Source organism: Petromyzon marinus, chromosome 17 (genome assembly GCF_048934315.1).
Source record: "Petromyzon marinus isolate PM22_M1 ecotype Great Lakes invasive population chromosome 17, UKy_Petmar_22M1.pri1.0, whole genome shotgun sequence".
Classification (NCBI taxonomy): Eukaryota; Metazoa; Chordata; class Hyperoartia; order Petromyzontiformes; family Petromyzontidae; genus Petromyzon; species Petromyzon marinus.
The window spans coordinates 21,043,161-21,064,199 of NC_133683.1; the positions used below are offsets into that span (position 1 = coordinate 21,043,161).

Below are 21,039 nucleotides of genomic sequence, written 5' to 3' on the forward strand. Positions count from 1 at the left end.
CATAGGCTTGCAACATGTGTTTGAAGAATGTATATCGTGCACTGTGAATTTGACATTGCCGCGTTCGATTGTGCTTCTATTCTTCTTGTCGTATTTTGCGTGAGTTTTGTAAAGATGCGTATTAGCTTAACTTGAATTAAAAACACAAAAGGCCACCACCGCTGCAAATAAGTTACAAGTTACGCTTGGTATTCTTGGTTCTTTCGGTAAAGTCACGTAGAAGGGAAACAATAAAATAATAAAAATATCAAACAATAATATTCACAATTTTCTTGCTGTGGTTTTCACACCTGATGTCGATTGCTTGTGTTGCAGTCGAAACGGCGTTGAGAATTTTATCGTTCTATATTTTTCTTATTTTATTGTTTCCCTTCTACGTGGTGACTTTACCGAAAGAACCAAGAATATGGATCCCTGCAGTCACGAAAGCTTTAAATCAAACTTTAAGTTACGCTTGGTTAGTTATTGTGCGAGCCTTCACATTTGCTTGGCAACTGCAGTGTAATCAATCCCGGGCCACGTATCAAAACTGGTGCAAATGTGTTTTACCGTACTGTGGTGTGAATAAACGACTAATGTAGACACGGATTAAAAAAAACACATGTTTTACCAAGCACGAGGAAAACAAACAAGGCGCCAGATTCGGTGGTTTACCAACATGTGTTGATCCGCGTATACTTCTTTAAAGTAGTCGACTAGGCTACTTTCTACGTGATTGAAGAGCATATGGGTCTGAAATGTTTTCGTCTGTGCCCCAGCCACAGATCTGTCCTTCCGGTGGCTGAACTGGATGCCGACCATCTTGCAGGAGGGCCACGTTATTGCAACACGCGCTTTAGATAGCCAGCGATGCCTCCTTCCCTGCGCTACAAACGCATGTACACATACACGACTATTAAAGGTTTGTGGGTTGTGTCCACTGCATTACTCAAAACCCACGATGCTTCATTTTAGCAAGAGAAAAAAAATACCTGTCGGGAATGTTGTGCCGCAATTATTTTGCACATGCCACATCCGTTATTGCCTCGCTTTGTACTCGTGATACTCATTTAGTTTTCGTTAACACCACGTTGACAACGACGGTGAGTTCATGTATGGATAAATATATTGACGAGCCTTTTGCCCGTCCAAGGACGGGTGTATTGCAGTGAATCTGAAACTTGCAAGCGAAAAGCATGACAATCGGCACCTGTTGTCAAATGAATATCTCTCAAAACAATTGCCCCTCTTTGTCAATCAGATGCATTGCAGGCATTGACCTCGACAATAAACATGGAATGCGTAGCTCAATGGGAGGTAGGTAGGTAGGATAGTAGCGCAGCGATTAACGCACTGCCCTTTAAACGGATACATCAGAGTTTTTGTGCCGGCCATGGCTAACATTAATAGCGCGTGATCTATGGACCATGACTAGGCACCCTCCCCCACCCCGGATTATATAAATGTACAGTATGCCAATGGGTGTCAGCAAAGTTGTGTTTTGAAACAATACTCATTTCCTTAAGAGATAAATACAATTCATGGGGGTAATGCGTTCTTATTTGTTTAAGTAAATTGCATGTGCTTATCCACTGGCCATTGAGACAAATCCGATGTATTGTTTGGTGCGCGTCTGATTTGAGTCACTACCACGGGTGAGAACTCTACGGACAGACACTCTAAATCGGTGCTTCCTTTTGTTCGAGATTACTCATTCACTTTCTATATATAATCAAAGAATAATATGCTCCTTTTGCAAAGAAAAAACATCTCATGTGCCACAAGGTCAACCCTGCCGGCATTATCTTTATTTGAGTTTACAATGCATTGATGCCGAATATATAAAAAAAGGCAATTGTGAGCTTAAACAAATACAAGTTAACCCTGCGGTCAAAACAACACAGACAGAGAGGTATTTAGACTGCATTGAAGTAATCGCAAATGTACCAGGAATTGCCCCACACTGGGGGTAAGATATTTCAGACGATGAAGCGGTGGATAAGAGAGATATTGAGCTTTGAGCAAAGAAAACAATGTCCGAGATGAGGGCGAGTATCGACGGCGCCAGACTCGACGCCGCAGACCACTGCAGAAAGTGTTCGGGAATTTCCTCAATCTATTACGGCAGTTTGTCTGGTCGGTGGCTGTGACGGCTATAAGTTGTAATGAATTACTTCCTTCAAAACACACACACACACAATGGCATTGAAAAGTTACTCTATTAATATTTTAGCACTTGCCTCCAGCATGGTCATGAAATGCGCTATAAGCATATGATACAATTCAGCAGTGCATTACATTAATGAAATTAATTAGAATAATGAAATGTATTAAAAGTGCTGAAAACGTCTTTGGTATATATATTCTTGGTTCTTTCGGTAAAGTCACGTTGAAGGGAAACAATAAAATAATAAAATATATAAAACAATAAAATTCTCACGACGTTTCGACTGCAACACAAGCAGTCATCATCAGGTGTGAAATCCAACGGCAAGAACATTTGAAAGAAGTGGCAGTCTCATTTATTTGTTTATAAAACGTTTGCACCACGGATAGCGATTTGACAGTTTGTTTAGATGGACGAGTCCATCTATGTTCGGAAAAGAGGAGGGGGGAGAAGAAAAAATAATGTATGCTGCCTGAAAGCCACCGTAAGCGTGAACAATCAATTAAGACCCGAAATGGTTTATCAAATCTTTCCAATGATTGCTAAGATAGAATCCATCTTCTCGGTTGAAATTGTCTCTGTGTTTGTATATGTGGATAGCCTCATGAACGAATCTCTCATGGTAGCCAGATGGCTTACAAAGAACCTCTGTCTTGGAGAAGTCAATGTCATGTAAGCCTACTGAATTATAACAGTGATCTGCCACGGCCAAGGTGTTGGTCCTACCGTGATTAAGGTCTGCTTTGTGTTCACGAGACATGTCGTTTGGTTTCTCCAATGTAACTACTACCACAGAGGCAACTTAGTTTGTAGACACCAGGGTACTGTATGTCCGGAATCACATCTTTTACAGACGGAACCAGATCACGGATTTTATGTAATGTGTTTAAACGGACCTGGATCTTGTGTTTATTCAAGATTTTGGAGATCTTTTTTGTGATCCCCGCAATGTAGGGTAAAGAGATGGTTTTGAAAGGCTCCTCAAGAGGGTCCTTCTTCATGGTTGGAGTGATAGCTTTGCGGATTGTGTAGTCAGAGTAACCAATTGCCTTAAGAGCTTGGTGTACGTGCTTGAGTTCACTGCTTATGTGTTCCTGGTTGGATATGCATTGGGCTCTATGGGGCAGAGTCTTTATGAGGGAATTATTCTGGGATGGATGGTGGTGGGAATCCGGTTTCAGGTAAGCATCCGTATGGGTAGCTCTCCTGTAGACAGAGTGGCTCATTGAACCATCAGGTCACTTTTTTATTAGGACATCCAAAAAATGTAGCTTGCCATCTTTTTCGACTTCATGGTAAATCTGATTGCTGGGTGTATGGAATTGATGTGATGAGCGTTTTGAATTATATAAATTAAAAAAGAGGGATGACATTGTAATCCTCTCAGCCAACAAGGGCAATGCTACTGTCATCATGGATAAAATAGAATATAACAACAAAATTAAATAATTACTCGACGATGGCAGCTATACAAAAATAAAAAGAGATCCCACCAACAGCCTCGTCACACAAACCAACAAAATAATTTCTGATTCAACCGCATTAATTGATTAAACTAAACAGTTTTCTTTGAAACCTTCTGCTGCCAGGTCACCAAGATTATACGGCTTACCAAAAATACATAAAGTAGATACACTCCTTCGTCCCATCGTCTCTACTATCAACTCCCCCACCTACAAACTGGCTCGTTTTCTGTCTGAAATCCTGCGGCCTTTCACTGGAAAAACCACCTCTGCGGTACAAAATTCTACTCACCTGATATCGACAATCAAGGGTATTTCCCTGTCCCCAGACGACCTGCTTGTCAGTTTTGATGTAGTTTCCTTATTCACCAAAGTTCCTGTACCTGACAACATCGCAATCATTGAAGACTTGGTTCATCAAGGACTAAACACTGAGGTACCCCCCCCCCCCCCTGGTGAGACACTGCTTAACCAATACATACTTCACTTGGAATGGAACTTTCTACAAACAAACTTAGGGCACCCCAATGGGCTCCCCCCTGTCTCCGGTTACAGCCAACATTTTCATGGAGAAATTTGAGACTGACGCCATCCAGACTGCCACTCTGCGCCCAACCTTATGGAAGAGGTACGTGGATGACACTTTTGTCATCTGGCCACATGGCCGGCCTGCTCTAGACCAATTCTTCGACCACATCAATGCCATACACCCAGCCATCAGATTTACCATGGAAGTCGAAAAAGATGGCAAGCTACATTTTTTTGGATGTCCTAATAAAAAAGAGACCTGATGGTTCAATGAGCCACTCTATCTACAGGAAAGCTACCCATACGGATGCTTACCTGAAACCGGATTCCCACCACCATCCATCCCAGAAGAATTCCCTCATCAAGACTCTGCACCATAGAGCCCAATGCATATCCGACCAGGAACACATAGGGAGTGAACTCAAGCACGTACACCAAGCTCTTAAGGATAATGGTTACTCCGACTATACAATCCGCAAAGCTATCACTCAAACCATGAAGAAGGACCCTCTTGAGGAGCCTTTCAAAACCATCACTTTACCCTACATTGTGGGGATCACAAAAAATATCTCCAAAATCTTGAATAAACACAAGAACCAGGTCCGTTTAAACACATTACATAAAATCCGTGATCTGGTTCCGTCTGTAAAAGATGTGATTCCGGACATACAGTACCCTGGTGTCTACAAACTAAGTTGCCTCTGTGGTGGTAGTTACATTGGACAAACCAAACGACATGTCTCGGACCGCATTCGTGAACACAAAGCAGACCTTAAACACGGTAGAACCAACACCTCGGCCGTGGCAGATCACTGTTATAATTCAGTAGGCTCACATGACATTGACTTCTCCCAGACAGAGGTTCTTTGCAAGCCATCTGGCTACCATGAGAGATTCGTTCATGAGGCTATCCACAAATACAAACACAGAGACAATTTAAACCGAGAAGATAGATTATGGCTTAGCAATCATTGGAAGGATTTGAGAAACCATTTCGGGTCTTAATTGATTGTTCACGCTTACGGTGGCTTTCAGACAGCATACATTAATTTTTCGTCTCCCCCCTCCTCTTTTCCAAACATAGATGGACTCGTCCATCTAAACAAACTGTCAAATCGCTATCCGTGATGCTTAACGCTTCAAAATAAATAAATACAAACCGCCACTTCTTTCAAATGTTCTTGTCGTTGGTTTTTACACCTGATGATGATTGCTTGTGTTGCAGTCGAAACGTCGTTGATAATTTAATTGTTTTATATATTTTATTACTTTATTGTTTCCCTTAAACGTGACTTTACCGAAAAAAACAAGAATATGAATCACTGCAGTCACGAAAGCTTTAAATCAAAAAGTCTTTGGTATAGTTCATTACATTCACCCTGTTCACAAGAACCGGTACTGAGTTGTGTTGGATTGTATGAACATGTATCTACAATTAACCTGGAGAGCGTTTGTCTAAATTGACCAGAGGCAAAACAAAACTGTAGCTAAAGCAAAATAATATGTTAAAAAAATTGATCCAACACTGATTTGAAGAATTGCAGACGCATTCCTTTATAATAATAAATAATAAAATAATTCGCTATCTATGGGACATTTTTTTCCCAGAACCAAAGTATGTCAAATCAGAACAGGTTTTTACCCTTTCTGGCAATGAAAAAATGTGTGCTAAAGGTATATATTTGGTGTTTGAACATCTTAACACCTATTTTATTGCCAGAAAGGGTAAAACCTATGGTTAGTTTTCAGTTTTTCTCTTTCGCAATTTGAACAGGGCCTCAACGTGCTTCACATGAAGCTCATGTGACACAGAGACATCCTGGAAGAACAGGTGAGTTTTAAGACGATATATATAAAAAAAAAGTGTAACCGACTTAAATTCCCCAAATGGACCAAGGATGGGAAGTCCACAATGACACACATATATCAACTTCTCACCATGATTACAGAGACAAAAAGTAAGTTTGGAGCCCGCTTTTAGCAAAGGGTGTTCAACCATTAACCACATAACCAACATACTGGACTATTGATCAGATTATATAAACGATGAAGGTATTTAATAAACAACGTTATGCATAGCCTTTGTAGATTTGGAAAATGTATGTGATTCTGTGTAAAATTATCGTCAATATAGCTCTAACAAACCAAGGCCTTCATGAAGCGTGTAGAAATGATGAAAGTGGAACAGCTACCCTTAGATGGCATAAAGGAACCAAATACAAATCGCAAGAGAAAACAGGCAAGAAGACATGCTCTCTCAAGAAGGATATCCACAGCTAAACTAGAAATACAATTTCCGAAAACTTGGATCGAAGACATAAAGGCATTAATACTAAATCGTAAAAATATGTACCACCCCAGATTTGTCGAAGACGAAGCCATGAAAACACAACATTGTAATACACCACGGGGAGGATAAGCATGCGTACGAGGAACGTAAAACACCGTGTACAGTACAACGGGTTTCATGAAAACACGGATATTCATGCAGGAGGGGTTGGAAACAACATAGGGTGTGGATATATCTATGGAAATTCTTGAAAGTGAACCAGGATCAAAACGATTAAATTAAGATACAGTAGGCTCGATTATCTGCATGCAGTTGATCCGATTTGCAGATTAATCGTGCACCTGAGATTTTGACATACATTAATAATTAATGTTGTTTCCATTGAGCTCAAATTAATGTAAAAACATTTCGATTTAAAGCTTTCGTGACTGCAAGGATTCATCTTCTCTGGTTCTTTCGGTAAAGTCACGTAGAATTAGAATAAAATAATAAATTAATAAAATAAAATAACAATAAAATTATTACGACTTTTCTAAAAACAGTTACACATTTCTATTCTTGTAAATGTTTATAACAAGTCACGTGCTTAAATCCGAAATCCACGTGATCGCCTCTACAGTACAGTGGTTGCATATGTTTACAACAGTGGGCGGAGTTTGATTGATGTTGATTGGCGTGGCTCTGCGATCCACTTAGTGGGCCGAGTTTTCTATTCAGGAGCAGGAAATTGTTCTCACTGAGCCCGTACTCAGTGATAAAAACAAGATGAATAAATTCCTTACTACATTTCTTTTTGTTCATTAACAAACTAAATTTTCTTAACTCAAACAAAAACATTTCTCTATATTTGTGGTTTTTAGCATAGAGATTAGCGAAAATTGTATATTTTTGGGATTATCCGTGATTTTGAATTATTCACGGCCGTCCTTCCCGTCATTGGTGCGGATAAACGAGTCTCCTCCTGTATAAGGAAGAGTATGGCGAAGTGGTTTTATAAGATTGCATTTGAATATTAAAAGCAATATATCAATGGTCATTAAGAAGGTATTCAACTAGTGGACAAATGGATCTCAAAACATTGAACTAAAGATTAAAATACACGTAAAACCGTTATGGGAGAGAGATGCACTGACGTAAATCAGAGAACAAATGAAAATGAGTGATGTCATGTTGACTGATGGGAAGTGTAAGTGGACCTATGCAGTATTGGATGATAATTAATGGAGGAAACTGGTAACAAATTGCCAGCGAAAGGAGGGAACATACCTTATACAACTATCACAATGGAGAGGATTAATTAAATCAGTTCATATGCAAGATTGAGATGGATTTTGGCATCACAGAACCAGGAATTGCAACAACATCGGGAGACTTTCATCCAACTGTTGGAAGAACATGGCTGCAGCTGCGAATGATGATGATATTATTGGCCACTTGCTTTTCCTCCTATTTTCTAAATCACGGAACTTGAAAAACACCTTATAAATGTTCAGCAACGTATTCGTGAGCGGCAATATTTCAACACTTGCACACGCTAATCCTTGCTAAATAATGCCACTGTCTCCAAAGCACGATGTCCAATTTTTTTTTACATCCGAATATTTAAAAGCTGAAGCCATTTTGTCTCGTGTCCTTGGTAAAATGGTGAAAGCAAATAAATACGAGCTGCGCTCTCAACAGAGGCTGCTGTCCCCAGTGCCGAATTTCAAAAGGGCAGTGATATTTTTGGAGCGCTCCGCTGTTGAATGGCGCGCTTCTGGCAAGCGCGCGCGCCCTCGACTGCTTATTGATGCTAAGGGTGCATCGACGGCGATGCAACTGCACGAGAATGCGCGCTGTTTAACTTAATGTCGCAGGCACGTCGTGACGACAATTGCTTCAGCTCCTAGCTCTCAGTGCGCGCTGACATACGCACCTACCATTGTGTCATCAACGTTTCATCTGTTTTCAATTTATTTTTGGATAAAAATTTTCAAAATATTTTTTTTTCGAATTATTTTTTTACATTGTTTTAGGTTTGTCCTTGTGCAGCACTTGCAGCTGCTCTAGAGAGCGAAACAGGATATTGCCCATATCCAAATTCTCCTGCTGTGTGGACATTCTTCATAAATTGCTTTTCTTTGGGGACAAAAGCACACACTCCCACACACATATATAATTCTGCCGCCACTGCTGCTAAAAGGGTCTCCACTGTAGGGGCTCTACTAAAGCTCCTTCTCGTGGAGGGTATTTTGGCCAACCCTTTCACGCTGGCCAGATGTCTTGGAAGAGGTGGAAGTTACCCACACTTTACCCCACCACACTTGACCTGCCAATGGAATGATTGTGGTGAACCCATTTATGCTGCAGGGGAAAAAGACGTGGGATTGAAAAACAAACTTGTCCATTGTTTCAACTGCTGCGAATTGGAGACCAAACCGGTGACCTCTGGATTGCGAGTAATGCGAACCATTACTCCACGGCAGGTTCCCTGGCATAACCTATCGACACGAACAATGGAACTAATAGCAGCTGATTTTATTTTCTAACGCTTGCAGCAGTGATTTCATCTAAAAAAACCAGGACACAGCGGAGTTGTCTCATCGCTGCCTCGAGTTTCACTCAGCGGGCTCTTCCTGTGGCCACGTGGCTCACGAGCGCTCTGGATGGCCATGCCAAAATGACCCCTCTGAGACCAACCACGCAGCTTGCCTTTCGGAAAACGAGGCCAAGTTAAATAACGTCATCACAGTTAGTCTGCACTTTCTCCAGCTGCAGTAGGGAGGAAGACTCATGGCTAAAGCAGTTTATTGCATGAAAAATATATATTTTAGTTCACGTACAATTAGTCGTCTTCTTTTCGTATGATTTATGCGATTCAGTGGTTTGTTCACTGCACATGCCAGCAATAATGTACAACTTTTGGCACACTGTTTGCAGTCCGAAAGCATAATCAAGGCGATGTGGCACACTATCTGAAGTTTTATTGTGAATAGATGTTTCAAATATTCAGCCAAATTAAACTGTCAGCTAATTTTAAATGCTCCTTTAATCACAGCTCTACCTATACGATCTAGCAGATGAGCCAGATCGATGAAGGAGTTGCTAACAATTCGGTAGGGCTTAATTTAAAAAAAGTCTCATAACAGTTAAATGTTGGTCAGTGTACCATTTCCCCTTAAGAAGTAGTTAAACTAATAAAAAATATATATTTATATATGCCTCTAGTTAATTCTCTGCACCACCAGTGTTATCTTAAACGTGCTTTATAATAATATTCTTTATATTTTTAACAGCGGAAACGTAGAAGATCAGAAAGAGCATTCGGAGGATCACCACTTCCATTGAAAGCGATTGGATCTGAAGGCAATCCGAGGTGCGTTCGCAGGCAGGCAAAGAGAAGCAGTAGAAATGGGAATGCAACGAGAAGAGAGAGAGAAACGCCATAGAGAAGAAAAACGAAATCTTACATTCCCTCTTTAAAAAAGGCAACTTAACAAAGTATTCACGTGTATACCGTTGCCGCCAGATACATGCGAGGACATTGTAAGATACAATTTAACGTTACGTGATTCAGCAAAAACACCAAAAAAAAAACCCGCCACTGGTACCGTATTTCCACACTCATGGAAAATGCTGGGTGGTTTTAGAATGCGTCAGCGTGTAACGACGCCTTTCGCCCCTGCCAGTCGCTCGGTGCACGGTACAATCCCAATGCACGCCCAACCTGTGCATACTTGTCTCCCCGCGGATCCGTCAAGCGTGGCCGCCTGCACACCGAGCGTTCGGGTGTGGGTTGTGTCTGATCTGACAACCGTGGACTTGGCAACAGAGGAGAGGAAAATAATGGGAGGGGTAGGTGTGATGGAGAGAAGCACAACGCTTCAAGCATAAATACAATAATTACCAAGTTACTTCGTAATATGTTATTAAATATCCAGACGTGAGTGTACTTTGGCTCAGTCAAAGAAAACCCACAGCTGTCTAACAGGGGGTGTGAATCCACTCCATGCCGACAATCAAGTTATTTAATTTGTACAAAGTGCGGTTTTCCGGGCTTAAGCTGCGTGTCGAGCATTTATTTTGCACAATATTTTCACCATGCACTACTGCGGGAATCTGCAGCAGTTGATGTAGCCTTCCTGATGACGCCCGTAGACGTGGGTGGCAATCACCTGCGAGAAGAAATGTTCAACACGCAGCTCAAACCCGACAAGCTTAACTTGGATTATAAAGCAGGCTGCAAAAAAACACTTGCGTCATGCGCTATCCGTTTCAATTATCAAAAAGCTGATATTTCTAATTTTTACAATGACATAATTAACTCTTGAGAGAGAATTTTAAAAGACGGATGTTTTTTTCCCTTCTACATGAACTTTAAGAAACACAAAACCGCAGCAGCTACACGTGAGCGGTATGAGTTTGAAATTCTGAAAAGAACAAAAACCCACGAGCACACACTCATGGAAACGGATTTTTTTTCCCTCCAAAACATTTGTAGCAGTGGGTGGTTGGCTTTTGAAAGCAGTTGTGCCATAGTTGCTTCTGTAGGCGTAATTGTTAACAGAAGCTGTGTTTCGTGCCCCTCTCAGGATTAGTCAGCATAATCCACTGCCCTTATACGGTAACAGCCCCCGCATTGTATGCCGAGTGCGTTCCTGGCCGTTTAGCACAATTGTAATAAAAGAGCTTTTATGATGTCAATCCATAGGCTTTAACATTCCAGCCTCCAACGCCACAGACATGGAACACACCCAAACCAACGCGAACGCGATACACAAACCAAATAAAGTCACGTTTAAAATGTATAATCAAACTTTGCGCGTGTGTATACAGCATTGCATATGCACTTTAAGCCATGCATTTTTAAATGCGTGAACACACAATATGAAGAGTATATCCATTATGATGTTCCAATGCAGCCACTCTGCCTACACACCGAACTTTGTCAATTCACACGGAGGGACAAAGGCCTTCACACACGCCGTGTCAGTAAATGGGGATTGTTTGACCAGAGTTTACCTCGCTGGTCAGTGTGGTTGGTTTGTAGTTGATGCTCTGCGTCGACATCAGCCATACGAAAGAAGAAGTACGGATTGGTGAATGGGTGAAGAGTACGGGAAGCAAGGCCAGTTCATATCTCACTCGCCCCCAATGTTAGACGTGGCCTGGAATTTAACTATGGGTCATCAGGTTCATAGCACAGTGCGCTTACCACTTAGCCACCGCTCAACCCCGATGCTTGCAAATATATCCAATTCTTAACACGATGTCAAACTTATATGACATTGTATAAACAAATACTCAATATGTAGTACATTTTACGTACTCTTTGGTTCTTTCGGTAAAGTCACGTAGGTGGGGAATCAATTAATTAATACATTAATGAAAAAAATGGACACAACTCACATTTTTGTTTTATTGTATTAAATTTTTTTTTACCTACGTGACTTTACCGAAAGAACCAAAGAGTATGTATTCTTGCAGTCACGAAAACTTCAAATCTAGAATTACATTTTACGTGTTTGCTATGTGTGGGTTACTTGACACCCTGGACAGCTTGGACCCACCTGCAAACGAGATGTTCCATCTCAAGGGATTATCCAAGTAAAATATTCATTTTGGAGCAAAAAAGGGGTTAATGTTTGAAAAAAAATTGTGTAAATTTGTCCAGATGTTTTTGTGCACACTGGCAGTTGTACCACTAAGAAGCCTAGTAATAACTCACCCCTGATGTCTTACAGAGGTGAGTTAACTCACTGCTGGGTGAAATCCTCCCCAATCAGCAGCAAAGTTATCATAGTCAACACCATCACCATTAATGTGTTCACTTCTTGGATCAAAGCTTCCTTTACTCCAATCAAGATGCAGCGATGGTCTCTGGACCTGTGCACCCTTTACTCGCCTAAATTGTCCCAGTTCCCCGATTTAAGGCTGAATTCATTAAACGTTATACATGTGTTATTCCGCACACCCCTACGCAGTGGCAAAAACACTACGAAACGACAAAGATTGTTATCCACACACATGCTTTCAAATGCGCTTCTGCGGCCGTCTGGAATGTTCTTCCTTCTGATATTAGGAAACCACTGAAGTTATGCACTTTTAGATCATCTACATTGCAAACTCATTTCTTTGGAACTACTTTTTTGTGTGTTTAGTCTGTTGTCCTTCACCCGCACCTCCGATTAGCAGGGTTGGCTACGTACGGTGCGAAAGAGGTTCAACACACGGCCAATGATACACACGCACGTGCTTCAGTGGAGACCAACACGCTTCGTCCGTGCCCTTACATGGGCAGTCGCAGCCGGTCGCGCCGTTGGAATGCAGGGACGGACCACTCCTTCTGAGCTGCGAGCGGCAGGTGAAGCACCCCCCTCCCTCCCGACCGCAGAGCCGCGGAAGCGCCTGGGCAGTGTCCAAGCAGACTGCACCCAGGTGCACAGTCTTACCTGGTGGGGGCGGGGGGGGGTGACAACGATTGCGCAATTTGCACGAGGAATCAAACGCAACGTTACGCGCGCTCTCGTGCGTCTACTCAGCCACGCGGTGCGAATTCATCGCTATTATAATTGCTCAAGAGCTATTAATTAATTATATAAATAAATATTATTATTTAACATCAATCATGTCTCTTAGCCGTTGAAATGTTGAAAACTTTTCAAAAATATATTTTTGAGATATTCACTTCTGACTCACCTCTTGCACGATTTGAGTTTACTAAGAAAGTCACAGTAAGATGTTCCAAATCCGACCGTTGCACATTCACGTTGACCAATTGACCTCCAAACGCCAAGGGCCCGATTGTGTAAACTTTACTTTCCTGAGCGTGTTCACAAATCGCACATTTAATGTTTGTCTTAATCTCGTCTACGTCCACCCGCTTCTAAATTACAAAAAGGCATTCTGTCCAAGTTTAAATCAGTTTTGCGTTTGCTTATATTTTTTTTGCCCAGTAACTTATTCGTGCATGGTGGTGTAACCGTAATTCTCTAGAGACGATCACACATCCAACCTTTTCACGTATTCGCCGATACCTCCCCAGGCGAGTCGGGTATGCGATGTTGTGCTACGGTTTGGTGTTTACACTATAGCTGGCACCGTGCTATAATAACTCTAGCGACTTGACTTTGATTCCCCTTGGCCATGACTACCTCGGCCCTGCCCACGACAGCCAGTGGTGAATGTTATCTGAAAACTGCATGCAGTTTGCACTTTGTCCAGGCGAAGGATAATGAAAAAAATTATAACTAAAGCAATGAACCTGGAGTTTTAAGTAACATTTAAAGTAAAGTTTCGAGTAAAATTTTAAGTAAAAATGTTCATATTCTTGGTTATTCCGGTAAAGTCACGTAGAAGGGAAACAATAAGATAATAAAAATATAAAACAATACAATTCTCACGACGTTTCGACTGCAACACAAGCAATCATCATCAGGTGTGACAACCACAGCAAGGAAATGTTCTTGTGTTGCAGTCGAAACGTCGTGAGAATTTTATTGTTTTATATTTTTATTAGTTTATTGTTTCCCTTCTACGTGACTTTACCGAAAGAACCAAGAATATGAATCCCTGCAGTCACGAAAGCTTTAAATCAAAATAAAAAAATGTTAAGTAAAATAATGTTTATCCGCAATGAATGACGTGATTAAGTATAGTCGAACAACATCTTAACTTACACGATATGGGAAGGCTTTTCTCTTGTTATAGCTTATCATAGGATTGTGAATTATAGATCGCAGGATATGTATCACACAATTGTTTTACTAGGATATCTTAGGAATCATCATCATTGTTTTACTAACTGGCATGCTGTTCATAAAGGTACAACAATATTACTTATGAAATAAATGTGAATACAAGTGTAAACTACATCAGTAAACACGTGAATACGTGACGCAGTCCAAGTATACCCGTGTGCCAAAGTGGATCGAGTGTAAGTTATTTAAATATATTTTTGGCCAGATAATTTTTTGTTTATCAAACACTCTCGGGATGATTGGGGGAATGTTGTTTTGATGTTTTCACAAAAAAACACTAACGGCTTGCAGATTTTCACATCTTAAGGTATGCCATGAAATTGATCATCATCAGCCATGATCAAGTCACTGCTTCATGAGGATGTAGCAATCCACTGCACGCTTGCTGATCGCATCACTCCATCTCCTCGGTCGACGTTCTCAGATGCGTTCCATTCCTTGTCTGCCACTCCATCGCTATTCTTGGCCATCATCTCGTCTATCGATGTGTCCTGTCCAAGCCAACTCACTCAACAAATTGAATAATGCCTTTATCCTGGGTATGTTTGTAGTGACATAGCGCTGACTGTTGGACAGCAGCAGCAGCAGGTGGGCACTGAGAGCACACGCCGCTGAGCATGTACGCGGTGTGTGTGTGTGTGCCGGCAGGGCGGAGGAACTGGGGCAAGGGTTACGGTAGACCTCGTGGGGAAGCCCCTGGAACCCTCTGGAGGGTTCGAGAAGGGAGGCGCGGCTAGGGCAGAGCCAAGCCGCGCCGAGGGGAATAAAAGCAGCGGAGAGCGAGAGCTCCGAGCTGCCGGTTCTGGGAGTCGTCTTGTCGTCGTCGCCGCCTTCGCCCGACCGTTGCCGCAGCCGGACAGCGCTTGGCTGTCCCGGTGGACGCCGTCGGTGCAACGCGGGCAGGGTCGTGTCGGGGATGGGTCACGTGTGGGAGAGCGAGGGGGCCCGAGTGGTGGCGTGAGCTCGGCAACAACGAATAAAGAGCGCAGAGCGGTGCCCCCCTGTGACCACCTCGTCTCCGGCTGACTGTGTGGGCGACGCACGCCACGCACAGACGACACGACACGTTCTTTGAATCTACGTTCCCCTTTCTCGAGTCGTTTCCGAGCGTTCATCTCTCCACGCCCCTTTGCACGAAACGAACAGATTGCTGGGAAATTAATGGTACGCGGATAAGCGATCACTGTGCATTCCTGTACATTAGCGAGCGTATGGATGGCAACCAGGGTGGAATTCGTCGTGGAATGTGAGACATATCTGTGGGCTTTTTGAGACGCGTGCATGTGGCAGGGTGGAGTAAGGAGGACACGGCAGACTGCGGTCTCCTTATCGATAACTGCGGACATGCACGCATTGGCAATCTGGTGAAAATTACTCCGGTGGAAGGAAATCCTTTGGAATGACCCCGACTTGCATAATGCGATTGCGTAAAGCATCGTTAATATTTAGTGAGTGAGGCTCATATAATATGTGCTGATGCACCACCTCGTACAGATCTGCTTCTGTGTTGAAGGGGAATGGATGAGGATACACAACGGGACTTCACAAAGCGAGTTATGTCATAAATAAATGTTGTTGACAACAGGGAACACACTGCTTAAATAATCTATAGGATTGATCCCTTTCCCATGTCGGCGCATCCTATTGGCATTCCTCACTTACTCAGGGATATTACCGAACACCACTTTCACAGCACCATACTTTCATCTCTTAGAGCGCTTATGTTTTACATAGTCGTTATGGCTATTGTTACACAATTGTTCATTCAGTCAAAATATATATAAACTTATTATTTATTTTTTTCCCCCGTCACCCAGGCTCGGCAACCTGCGTCTCTGCAGCCGCGTGCGGCTCTATGAGGTACTGCTTCGTGACGTGTATTTATTAAGGGCCCACCATCTCGTATTCACCACGTGCATTGTGGGCTGGGTGACCACCGGGGCTTGTCAAGTGTTGTAGGCGTGGGGCTGTCATTCGGCGAGAAGATGGCACTGGTGAGTGTCACCCTCCTCGCTCTACCGCTGATCAAAGTTCCCTCCTACGTGAAGCAAAACACTCGTGAATAGAATCGACCAGACATTCCAACGCAGGGTGCTCCTGAAGCCGATTGCTGGACTCACCGAGTATCAAGCTCACTGAGTGTGGAGACTCTGCGAGGCTCAGTGAGACTTCCCTGATATAAATCATTGGCATTATTTATATAATCCTAAAACAGCACCATAACGAGACATATCTCAACAGTCATTTACTTGGCCACCCTCATTGCAATATAAACACACGTGTTTGACTCTTGTGCGTGCGTGTTGTTGTATTATTTACATCACTGCTTGGTGATCTGATTTTTTTTCCAACTTTCTTTTTTAAAATTTGAGCTGCGGCAGATTTGCCTGCTAAATATGTTCCCATAACGCTTCGCTTTTTGGTACAGTGTTTTAATTCCTCGCCTGGTAACATTGGCCCGCCGGGAATGTTCCCCAGCAGATTTATTATTGCGTGCCGAGTTGGGGAGTTCGCTCCAGCGATCGGCGGGGGCGGGAGAGGATACCCTGTTTCCACGCTGGGATATCGCGGCCTGGTATGCCGGTCTCTCTGGAATGCCTCACCCCTGCACAACCTGCGATTACACCACACGGGAGGTGCTATGTGACGGCAAGTGAAGCGTTTTTTTTGTGTATAGGAGTGGCTTGGCGGTCACCGCACGGCACGTCGGAGGCCCACCATCCTGAGTTTCAATCCTAGGTGTGACACTAACGTCAGTGGCAAGTGATTAATTATAATTCGAGAGCCAAACAACGGCGCTTCCTGAATTTGACATTTCTCGAAGACACTGGTGGAACGATCAACCGCATCAGAGCATCAACAGGCAACTGTGGCCCTGTAACACACAGTACGGACCGTATAGTAAAGCACTGAAGTCTTCACTCCTTCAACGGCGGAGGAATAGAAAAAAACTCCACAGACTCTCTCCTGAAGCCCTCTCGCTGCTAGCAGACTTCGACATTGACAATTATCTCCTGAACCTTTGCCTTACGCAGGAATGGAATAGAATACTGATATCTGAGCCAGTCCTGGGACTTACCAACTTCGTCAACCCGCAAAGTATGGCCAGCGTTTTGAAGTAAGGTTAAGCAACTCCCATGACCAATTGAACACGCAGGTGCTTTCATTTCAACTCGTGAAAGTAAAATTACTTGCAAAAGTTTTTTGTGTTAAGTGTTGTTGTCCTTCCCCCGCACCTCCGAATAGCACGGTTGGTTACGTACGGTGCGAAAGCAGTTCAACATACGTACATTATCGTGTAATAAAGCTTCAGTTTGACTTCAAATTGTCAGGTGAACGTGCGTGAAGATTTGTTTTACCCACCCGTTGTAAAAATATGTAAATATAGAGAATGCAGAATTTGAATATATCAGCAAGGTGGCTCTGTTCGTGGGATCCCTGTACATATGTAATGACATAGCGCTGACTGTTCTACAGCAGCTGCAACTGCAGGTAGATACTTAGCGCACACGCCGCTAAGCATGTACACGGTTTGTGTGTGTGTGTGCCGGCAGGGCAGAGGAACTGGGTCAAGGGTCACGGTAGACCTCATAGGGAGGCCCCTGGAACCCTCCGGAGGGTTCGAGAAGGGAGGCGTGGCTAGGGCGGAGCCAAGCCGCGCCGAGGGGAATAAAAGCAGCGGAGAGCGAGAGCTCCGGGCTGCCGGTTCTGGGAGTCGACTCGTCTCGTCGTCGCCGCCGCCGCCGCCTTCGCCTGATCGTTGTGCAGCCGGACAGCGCTTGGCTGTCTCGGTCGACGCCGTCGGTGCAACGTGGACAGGGTCGTGTCTGGGCCGGGCCGTGTGGCAGCGTGGTCGTGAGAGAGAGAGAGAGGGGGGCCCGAGTTGGTGGCGTGGATCAATGAAAGACGGTACCTCCTGTGACTACCCCGTCTCCGACTGAGTGTGTGTGCAACGCACGCCACCCACACGCACACATAAGCCTCGAGCGGAAGGAAGAAGAGACCTATGACACTACACATACATCCATAGAAGATGCCCGCTAGCAGTGCGCACTGAAAACTTGAGAGAAGAAATGCCCAACACGCAGCCGAACCCAACCCAAATAAGAATTTCCGTAAAAAAATACCTCAATATTTCAAGAGCCATCAATGCAATGTGAATACCAGATGGTGGTCCTTAGTAAAACAAACGTCACGAAGCGGCACTTAAAGAGCCAATCCCTGCCCATGACAGACACAACATGGGGAGATCTTCATGCAGCAGTGGATAGACCAAGAGCTTTACATATCATTATTAGTAAGCATCGTACACGGCAACGTCGGGCAACATATACTTGGGATGTGATTTATAAACGCATTCTGAAGCTACTAAAAAACACTTCCACTGCGATGAAAATGTAGAATGACATTTTGCACCTGCAACAGCAATAGAAACACGGGATTGCAGCTATTCATTGACGAAAGAAACGATGGCCATGACAATAGCCTAACACAGCGTGCATCTCATTCACGTCGATGTTAATTATTGACTGGCAGCGTTAGTAATGGGAATGAATAGCGGCATATGCACAACAAGAACGTCACGCGCATTGCCCGTCAAGCAAACGGCGATGCGAACGTTTTAAAAGAGGCTGACATGTCAGATTATGATTTTAAGAAAATCGAACGAAAACGTAGTTCTCACGGATGATGTTGAGTAATTATTTCATCATAGTACCGTTCATCATCCGTGTGCGGTTGCATTGCCTTAGCCGAACGAACGGCTTTTCAATGAGCCCAAATTTTTCAACTTGGCCAAATACAATCGTTTTCTATTCTCTTGCCGTTGTCCCATTCCCTGTTATTTTTTTTGTCTGCGTTACCTGCTATAGCACATGCATTGTAAACGTGGCACATACGTTGGGGAGGGGGGAATGTGATAAGTGCACAAAGCAGCATGTATCGGCGCCCTCCTTCAAATTACACTGAGAAACAGAAAGATACATACGCAAAATTAGACAGCGCGTCCAGGGAAGAGACATTGTGTTCAGACTGTTGAGAAAAGTAATTGGGCAGGGCATGCCATCTTTGCTAAATTAGTACGAGAGACCAATGCCAAATGGCTCAGCAACAATAAAAAAAACTATTGTACCAACATTTTGTTCCATGCCATTGGCTCTTAGTTCAATGCCGATCACGTCGGCGCTTAAATTGAGACTTTATTTCAACCTTGGCCAATTTAATGTCATGAGTCAGCATAACTGACCACCCCCGTGTTCCATTTCTCAAGTGACTGAGTGGGTTTATAACAAAATGCACAGGGCTCTGCAGAGTCATGTTGAATAAATGTTAGTAGGAAGTGAGACAGATATTTAATCAAGCTCAACTACGGCTTTAACATCAAAAGCCCTCCATTCAAGCACCTCCACAAATATATTTTTGTCATCACTGTCTGAGCCACCAGGCGAACTCCAGTCATCCTCGCAGCAGCGGCTTTTGGCTGGCTATTGAACAAAGATGATCACCGCATCACGCGCTTTCAGATGCGCTTCTGCGGTCGTCTGGAACGCTCTTCCTTCCGATATTCGGAAGCTACTGGAGGTATGTACTTTTAAATATAGATGGAAAACTCATTACTTTAGAACTGATTATTGTTCAGTTTATTGTCCTTCCCGCACACTGTTGGCTACATATGGTGCAAAAAAAATTATACATACATACGGGGCTGGTGAATGACTTGGGAGGAAGCCCTGGGAAACATCAACGTCCACAGGTGGTGACAGTGCTAAATTAGCTCATAGGGAAGCAGGAATGTGTGCAGGGCCTTTTGAGAGGGGAGCCCAAAAACAATAAAACTGGTGCCCGGAAAACTATTCGTTCAGACATGGGTGACAAGCAGGGCTGCTGCATTAACACTGCCAGAATGGCATGATCTTGCATGCGTTCCTGTGACTAAATCAACCTAAATGTATCCGATCTCACCAGATCTCCAAAGCTAAGTAGCGTTAAGCCTGGCTATTTCTTGGATGGCAGACTGCCCGGTGTTGTAGGCTTAGGCTACGGGGTGGACATGAGTTTGTGGTGCAGCGCTGGATTCTTGAATTTATTTGCGTGGGGCTTTTGAGTGTTATCCCCTTTTTTCATTTTGGTCGGATTTCCCACTTCAAGTCTCTTTTGTTTAATTAGGTGTTTAATTATGTGTTTTATTTGGTGTTTAATTAGGTGAGATCCCAAGAGACCAAGGAAGGTCTCATTTGCAAGAGTGACCCGGGTCACCAAAAATGGCAAACGCGACCACGAAAAATGTACAGCAATGAAGCATCCAGAAATCGGAGAAAAACCAAGCGACTATGAATCAATGTAGGAACAAACAAAAATAAATCACGAACCAAAACAAGCAGAAAGAAATCGGAGCAAAAACAAGCGGATATAAATCAGAGCCCCCCAAAAATGTTGTTACTGAAACAATTCAATAAAGAAAACAATTCCTGTAATGAAAGCTGGCTCGCGAAATTGACTTTTTAAACCACTCACAGTAAAATTACATTACAGGTGGTCTCTGATTCACATGATTTCGTCCCACATGACGCCAGACACTCAGTATTCCCACTCACTGCACAACCCTCCCGTAAAATAGTCACACTCAATGGGGCTACTCCCGGGTCCATACATGTACAGATATGTTCTGTCGGCTGTGAAATTAACCTGATCGTTGTAAATTCCTTGTAATCAAGTCACTGATCGTATGGGCTCGGGTCTACGGGTGGCTTAACATTTTCATGGACCGGACCTGGTCAAAGCATAAAGGCGGCAGTTGCACCTGCATGCAGCCGAAATAAAACTCGCATCTACACCGTGCTCATTTCGTGGGCCTACATCCTACACAGCGGCTCA

At 43.3% G+C, this 21,039-nt stretch overlaps 1 long non-coding RNA gene across 1 annotated transcript; it reads left to right on the plus strand.

Annotated features, from left to right (window-relative positions):
* The first annotated feature begins 12,567 nt into the window (after window positions 1-12,567).
* Window positions 12,568-18,088, plus strand: LOC142924841 (uncharacterized). The gene is made up of 2 exons (XR_012941944.1): window positions 12,568-16,741; window positions 17,721-18,088. It is a non-coding gene; the product is annotated as an uncharacterized LOC142924841 (long non-coding RNA).
* The last annotated feature ends 2,951 nt before the right edge of the window (window positions 18,089-21,039 follow it).